The 8772-nt window shown below is 31.2% G+C and overlaps 1 long non-coding RNA gene across 1 annotated transcript; it reads left to right on the top strand.

Annotated features, from left to right (window-relative positions):
• Positions 1–281: 281 nt before the first annotated feature.
• On the top strand, positions 282–1400 carry LOC126884010 (uncharacterized). The gene is made up of 2 exons (XR_007697802.1): positions 282–915; positions 1107–1400. It is a non-coding gene; the product is annotated as an uncharacterized LOC126884010 (long non-coding RNA).
• The last annotated feature ends 7372 nt before the right edge of the window (positions 1401–8772 follow it).

Below are 8772 nucleotides of genomic sequence, written 5' to 3'. Positions count from 1 at the left end.
TCTTGGACCGCGTTTGTTGCTACCTGTTGATCGCTACTGTAGCCTCTTAAAATTTTATTACAATAATTATTGTTTACATTACTTTTGAACAAATTTATGATTAAATACACAACAGTGTTATACCTTAAATTAATAGTAACTTAAAAATAAATAATCAAACTTAATATGTTTAATTACTATTGTTAGAAAATAAATAGATATCGTCTCTTCGCATGAAAAGTATACAATCTTCAAATTTTTACGAAATTGAGTTAAGTACATATATAGAAACGCTCAGTATTCTTTTTCTCATGATCATCTTTCAGTGCGTCACAGTTTTTCGATTTCTTTCTAACGCATTAAATTGTATATGACAGAAAAAAGGCACGTCGGTGATTACTTTGGTAATTATTCTAGTTCGGTGATTATTCTAGTTGCCGATAGATGGCGCCATAATAAAAAAAATATTTTTTTTTTAATTAGATAATAATATTACAAATATAATCTGTATAATTTATAAGACTATACAAATCAAAGACAATACCATTTTATAAATGCAATAAACACATTTGATTTGTTTTTATTCCAAATTGAAAATAAAATGTGACAACTGTCAGATTTAACTAAAATGTCATGTTAGAATAAATGTCATAAATGTGTATTATCACGGACTTACCCCTTTTCCTATCATTGGTTACGAACTGAAAAATGCTCATGAAAAGGACAATATCATCAATATTTTCTCTGGAATAGTGACAATCAATCGTAGTTCAAGAAATATCCGCTAGGGAGCGCATTGGTTAGTTTTAAATTGGAAGGATTGTGCATCTCTTTCTCTCTAAAACGGTACAGTCTTTAGTTATGTTCACGAATCGAGGAAGTTCGCACAGTTTCGCTTAAAGAGTAAGTATACAAAACCAAAATATCAACTTGAAGGTAAGCTTTGTGTTTCATTAATAGTATATAATTTTTAATTTGTTTAACTTTGCTCATAATATTTTCAAACATTCTTCTATTTAAAATCATGTAATTTTGAAATTGTATAGTTTTTGTGAAAAAATTTACTGGGATATGATACAATCTTTATCAGTGTAATAGTATATTTCTGTAATTGTATACTGTTTCAGATAAATTTTCAGAGCAGAAGAAAAATGGTTTATTGGGTTTACTGCAAAACAAAACCATTCCAGGTTATCATCTTGGATTCTATGAAAATCTTTGAAAAACTTTCCCGTTAACTTTTAATTTGTTTTTACTTAATTGATTGTTTGTATTTAGTAGTAAATGTGATTTTGTTAAATAAAGAGTTTTGCCTTCGGTACACTCATTTCTAAGACTAAGTTTCATTGTAAGGTTAAATTTATTTTATATATTACCTACTATTTGTTATAATATTTCTGAGAATAAAAATTTGCTCATAACTAATTTTTCATTGAATATACCTTATTTTATCATAATAGTACTTTTTAAACATCTGTATAATAATGAAAATTAATAATATTTTCTCTAAAAAAGTAGCAAAATTCAAAGCATCTTATTTAAAAAACATTTGTTTAATTATAATTATTTATATGGTTGAAATATTTTCATGTTGTTTCGACATATAAAAGATACAATTAATACAAACTAAAACAAAAACCTGCCAATGTTTATTGTGGAAAATTTTATTTACCGATAAATCTTAAAAATGCTCTCCTGAAAAGTTTGTAAATTTTGAGATTGTACAGTTTTCATCCGAACGTACGATATCATAAATAAATACTGATGAAAAATTTCCTTTCATTTAATTTACCCAAGTTTATACCTGTTGTAGGTTGTAGTAGAGAGTAATGATCACATCACAAAAGGCCGTTACAAACGGTCGCAGGCAGATTCCATTGTTGATACTCCTATAAAACTGTAAATATAAGCATGTTTAGAAAGGTTAGAACTTGTTGTTCGCGTTCAGATTTCAATGATTTATAAATGGATTTAAATGTCTGGAATCTTTACGTCTGGCAAACTATCTAAGAGAGTCATTAATATTCAGCTGAGCGGGGTGCTATGATTGTCAGAGTTGAGAAATTCCAGAAACAATGGATCTACCTGATTTATAAAATTAAACTTTTGTTTATATAATTCCACAACTCGGACAATGGCAACCCGCTCAGGAGAACTATAATATAGTTTTTATATATTGTTATGCTCTGCTTTCTCTTACTTTTATATTAATTAGTATTTATTTAATTAATTATTGAATTGACGCAAATCATACAAAAAAATTTAAGAAGAAATCTTAGGGTGCCTTTTTGTCATAAAAAATTAACTAAATTATCTTAGGTTATACTTATCCTTTCTCGTGGCTTCAGTAGCTCTTAATTGATCCTTATCGGGATAAAATACGAAAAGGAAATAAATAGAAAAATCATAAATAAGCAAATACAAATACCTTTATTATCAAAAGCAATGCTCTGAAAATCTATCAACTAAATCCTGTGGGCATAATTGTCCAAATGAAACTTTTACCATATTGTTAATCTAATTCAAACAAATATTTATCGCTTTGTTCCTGATACCATTAATAAAATAAGCTAAACAAACAAATTTAGGTATTTGCAAAAATATTTATACCCCCTATTAAATTTTTGAAATGTTGGAATCTTAATTCATATGCTTTTACGCAAAATTTTTAACTTCTGATTATAAAGAACATCTATCACATAAGTTATTGACTGACCTTTTTGATTCATACACAATGATGTCTTCTCTTGACCCAAACAGCTCTTCCTTGTTGATTATGTAAGGTTACCAATCAAAGCCCTCTCCGTTCTCAGCATCAGCCAGCAACTATTTCTCCAAAACACAAGCCAGGCCGCTTTTGACCAGTACTCGTTCAATAAACTCCAAAACTCTCTCCTCTCTTTCCTCAATAATAATCTCCCGAGACCCAAGTATCTTTTTTACTTGGTGTCACAAATAATTTTAATACTATAATTCTTGTAACTTACTCTCTTGGACTTTACAGAATCAAAGAGGTATTTCTTCTCAATTTGATTTGTCTCTCGTTCCACTTTTCAGCTACTCTCCACTATCAAACAACCACTAGTACTTGCTTCTGAACTATCCGCGAAAACTTTCGACTGCCCTTCTCGGATGCCGGCCACACAATGCTCTTTCTTTTCCAAACTGTCTCAACATTCAAACTTCCCTTTCCCCATTCTAAATTGACAAGCCAATCAGAAACATTTGTCTTTCCACATTCCTCTTTTCATTCGAGGAACCCAGGCATTCTTTCAAACAATACTACTACTCACCCTAATCACTTTCCGGAAATTATACAAATATTCTTGTGCTTAAACAAACATGACTTAAAATTCCAAATCTCTCTACCTTTATTTTCCTAAAAACTAATAATTACAGCTACCTGTGGATCTTACCTTTCCCGAAACAATCTTTTTAAATTATAATCCGAAATAAATTGTATTATCACTTCACTTTGTTTACAAATGTCTTAACAGGCATTAATATTCAGCTCAGCGAGGTGCTATTTAGTCTAGTCGCAACATAGGGGGTGTCGTGGGCACTTTTAGTTCGCCGTGATTTGATGGTGGTATTATAGGTTTTTTGGGTCGCTGAATCCAATGGAAATGGTCTGGAAGCCCAAATGTGGTGAGTTTAAATGTTATTAACAAATTATGGTAAAATTAGGTGTTTTGCGGGAATTATTAGAAGCCCTATAAATAAATTGATAGTGTTAAGGTCTTCTCTGGTGTATTTTTGGTCGCTGAATCGAATGCGACTAGTCGCGATTACTCAAAATATGTTCTTATTTTGTTAATAACAAAATAATTGTTTATTCGCCGAAAAGCCCGAAATGCGCTATCTACAGCAAGTGTGTAGTCTTTTTCATAGTATTTTTATACGCTTAATCGATTGTCACTAAAATAACGGTTTATAGTACGTTTACTCACGGTTTTTGCTCTAAATTTAAAAAAATCACTTGGAATGACATGAAATTTGGCATACACGTAGTTAACATATCAAACAAAACAAGTATATTGTGCCGATGTGTGCTTTTACCTTGGGGGTGAAAAAAGAAACTTTAAAATAAGTCCGGAATTGGATAAACTGATTAATTCTAAGCAACTTTTGTTCTATACAGTTTTTTCACTAAGTCAATACTTTTCGAGTCATTTGCGAGTGAATATGTTAATTTTTCAACAAAAAATCCAAATAACTCGAAAATTTTGACTTTTGTGAAAAGTATTGACTTAATGAAAAAACTGTATAGAACAAAAGTTGCTTAGAATTAATCAGTTTATCCACTTCCGGACTTATTTTAAAGGTTTCTTTTTCACTCCCCGAAAAGAGGTGAAAGTCACCCCCAGGGTAAAAGCCCCAGGGTAGACCCCCATCAGCACAATATCACTTGTTTTGTTTGACATGTTAGCTACGTGTATGACAAATTTCATGTCAATCTAAGTGGTTTTTTAAAATTTAGAGCAAAAACCGTGAGTTATAAACCGTTATTTTTGCATTAATTTATTAATAACAAAGTCGGAACGTGGTTTAAGCTATCACGACTAGTGGCAATCGATTGAGCGTATAAAAATACTATGAAAAAGACTACAAACTTGCTGTAGATAGCACATTTAGAGCTTTTCGGCGAATAAACAATTATTTTGTTAATAACAAAATAAGAACATATTTTGAGTAATCGCGACTAGTCGCATTCGATTTAGCGACCAAAAATACACCAGAGAAGAGCTTAACACTATCAATTTATTTACAGGGCTTCTGCAAAACATCTAATTTTACCATAATTTGTTAATAACAATTAAACGCACCACATTTGGGCTTCCAGACCACTTCCATTGGATTCAGCGACCCAAAAAACCCATAACACCATCATCAAATCCCCCTATGTTTCGACTAGACTAATTCTTCAAGGTGTGAAATTTTATCAACAAAGGATCTACCTGTTTTATGGAGTAATCCCTTGTTTATTTAAGTACACATTTCCATCAATAGTACCCCGCTGAGTTGAATATTAATGACTCTCTTAGTTTGCTAGCACAACTGTAAAATGAATATTCATGAATAGGCTAATGATTATGTACTATAGGAAGGAACTAAAACGTTACCGGGGTTTTATTATTTCATATGGTCAATGAATCTCTATATATGAAACATCCGCGGAGTGATACCATTTAAAGGGATGCGTTTTTGAGAAATGGGTGAATTAGTCCCTGGGCACAGGTTACATTAGGGTGAATTCTATGCACTTTTGGTACAAACACGTCTACATAAAAAATGTTCCTGGTTAAATTTCATATCTAAATGTAACTTATTAAAGTCAAAGATACTTTTTTTTACAAAAATATATTCAAGAGAAAAAGCACAGAGAAACCCAAAAGAAAGAAATTTTGTTTTTTGTCCCATAACTTTTGTCCACGGGGATATAGGTATAGATATTGCTTCACAGAAAAAAAACTTACATATTTTTTCTTTAAAATGATGTTAGGTAGAGGTCATTGGGATTTACAGTTTTCGAAATATGATTTTTCAAAGTTCGCCACTCACAGCAATTTTGGGCAATTTTCCTTGTTATTTCGCAAATATTGTTCTGTAACTTTTTTCTACGTAACTTTAGGCATATACAATGGTACATGTAAGAGGAATAGAAGCCAATTACCTTTAAAATGTTCTACTGTATAATGTTGTACGACTCTTTTTAAAGAGGTTATCTTTTTCAAGACTTTATACTTTTAACGAGTTTTTATATTTTTTACGATTATTCTTTAAATTTCCCATTATAACTTTTTTTTCTACGTTTAGGTATATATTATATAATAAAAATGAAAGCTTTTTAAAATGGTGTATTTATTTACTTTAAAATGGTGTATTACAAAAAATTCTAGGATTATTTTTGAATAAGATATGCTTTTTCAAAATGTAATAAGTACTTGCAACGATTTTTGATTTTAGGATTATTTTTTAAATTCCTCATTATAACTTTTTTATGTGATTCTGTGTTATGATTGAATCTTATTTTTTATAGGTAATACTTTGGATCCACTTGACTCGGCCGGGCAAACTTCAAAATATGGATTAATTCCAATATTTACTGTCAAAGCTCCTGCACCACAAGCTTTGCTTGAAAAAAATGTAAATGTACCAAAGGATGTACAAAAAACTGCGGTTGTAGGAAGATAGGAATTAGTTGTTCAATATTCTGCAAAGGGTGCATGTGCATGGGTACTAATGGGCTTGTGGGAACTCTAAGATAACCGAGGTGTCAGAGGAAGATATTGATGCTAATGCTAAAGAAGAGATGGACTTTGATTTTGAAATTTTTTTAAATGTCAACGTTTAAATAATTTTAACTAAAGTGATGTTTTCTAAGACTAATGTTTATGTAATTTTTGTAAAAGAAATAATTTTAAATAATACAGGTAAAAAAATATCAAAGAATCACTCGGTTTCCACACCATTTTAAAGAACAGAAAGTAAGCCCTCTTTATTGCGCAATATAATATAGTATATTCATGTACAAGAAAAAAAAGTTATAAAATGAGAAATTTCAAAAATAATCGTAAAAAATGTAAAAAATAATATTTTTTTATATTAGGTATTATATAATATATAATATAATATTATATAACAATATGTTACGGTCAATGATGTAAATTGGACATTGACGTTAATGGCCGGGCATTGTCGTGAATGTCCATTTTCCTTAGTTATTAACGACAATGCCCGGCCATTAACGACAATAACCTTAGCTATTGGCCAATGTTGTAAATGTTGTACAAACTTAATGGTAGGGGAGCAAAGTATGCTAAATGTGTAGTCACTCGAGCGTTATGGGGACCTATTGGGTTGTGAAGAGTAGGTCCTAAAACCAAAAAAAGTTAAGTAAAATTTTCCATTTTAGTGGGCGCTTGCCATTTTTTAATTTAATTTTCCATTTCCAATAATCGTTTTGTGCGATTATAACGCCATCTATCCATAATTCGAAAAAATGTTTTGAATAAAAATTACTTATTTTTACGTAAGGAATCCAAATCTGCAATAAAAAATGGGGGCTTCTATTTAAGATTTTAAAGTAACCCCCCCACCCCACCTCCTTGGGGAGTCGTTTTTGGTGCCATTCGATAGATTTTTTAAAAGTATCGAATAAGTGTATTTTACAGTTTTTCGATCTGATGTTCATTTCGCGAAATATCGCGGGATTCGTATTTAAAATATTAAATTTACCCCCACCCCTATCCGTGGGAAGTCGTGTTTGGTATCATTCGATAGATTTTTAAAATATATTGAGCACATATTTTTTAGTTTTTCGATCTGTCATTTATTTCGCGACATATTCGCTTATTTCTTGTGAAACTTTGGGACTCACCCATTTCCTTACCCCCTGCTCAAATCGTCAGATTTTTGAAATATACACTCTTTTGCATGTACTTAACTTACCTTATCTTAATCTGACAATTTCGAGTATTTTTAAGGATAGATTTTTTTTTCGGGCCCCCCTTAACGAACTCCCCTGTGTTAAGAGCCAATATATGGTAGAGGTTCATCTGCAGGGTACCAGGTTTCTCCCATATGCTAATCTGACGCGCTCGAGTAACTGCAAAAATCTCCGCTTGGGCTCCCCTACCATAACGTAAAATTAGATTTTTCATAAATAACCGATCAATAGAGAGTTATCAAGTAACTCGAGGAGAATACGGTAACGTTATTTTAGCAATGGAGCATGCGCAGTATGAATATTGAATAACGGAAATGATTTTAACGTTAACGTTCTCCGTTACGGTAGGTCGGATAGCGGGCTTAAAATACGGTAACGTTAGCAGCGAATCGCACCAATTCGGCAGGACTCGGAGTGACTCGGCCATTTCAGTTCTGTCATGTTCATGTAATAAATAAATATATTGTGTTATGAAATTTTATTTTGTATGTTAACAGGTGTTTTGTCTTTGTTTTCTTGGCTTGGTTTTGGTTGACTGTTTTGGTTTGGTTCAGTTTAAAGTTTTAGTTCCTCTCAGCATTACTTACCAGTATACAGGTATGGCCAGTTTCTGTTACAATTATATCTGGTATCCCTAACAATTGTACAAGCCTTGGAATATCCTGTTTTTCAAACCGAAAATACTGTGGCTTGTTCAGGTTCTAAGGTATCGAAATTAAAGACAGGATGTACATTTTGATTTTGAACGTTATCATCATTTAAAACGGGATTTAGTATTAAGTACTCTATATCATCGTCATTGGCTTCAAGTAACATTGCCTGTTCTAAGATATCTTCCATATTTTTTAGAAAAATTTGAAATCCAAATTGTACAAAACAAGGCAAAATTACAAAATATGTATCTTGGGTGAAAGAAAACAAAAACAGAAAAAAATTTAAACAAATTTAATTATTTTGCTGTCAAATACGAAATTCGACTGACAGCTGCCAACTATTAACGTGAAGCAGAAATTCGACCACTTGATAACTCTAAAATTACATATACGTTAAAAATTATACCGTAAAAAAATAGCGTTTACGTGTCAAAATAACGGATGGATAGAATTTTACTTGATAACTCTCTAATAACGACAGTGGCCAGAAGCAAATGGCCAATGTTGATAAATCGATGCCTCAGATCAGAAGATAATCGGTGTGAGTCAATAAGTGTTTAAAATGAGATACTAAGATGTTTCTGAACGTAGTTGCAGAAATATAAGTAGTTATTAAAAACAAATAAAACGTCTTTATTTATCATAATATGGATAACATATTCATAAATACAAACAAGAAAATAATAATAT

The sequence above is a fragment of the Diabrotica virgifera genome, chromosome 4 (genome assembly GCF_917563875.1).
Source record: "Diabrotica virgifera virgifera chromosome 4, PGI_DIABVI_V3a".
NCBI classification, from domain to species: Eukaryota; Metazoa; Arthropoda; class Insecta; order Coleoptera; family Chrysomelidae; genus Diabrotica; species Diabrotica virgifera.
This window is presented reverse-complemented; position numbering and strand designations above follow the sequence as displayed.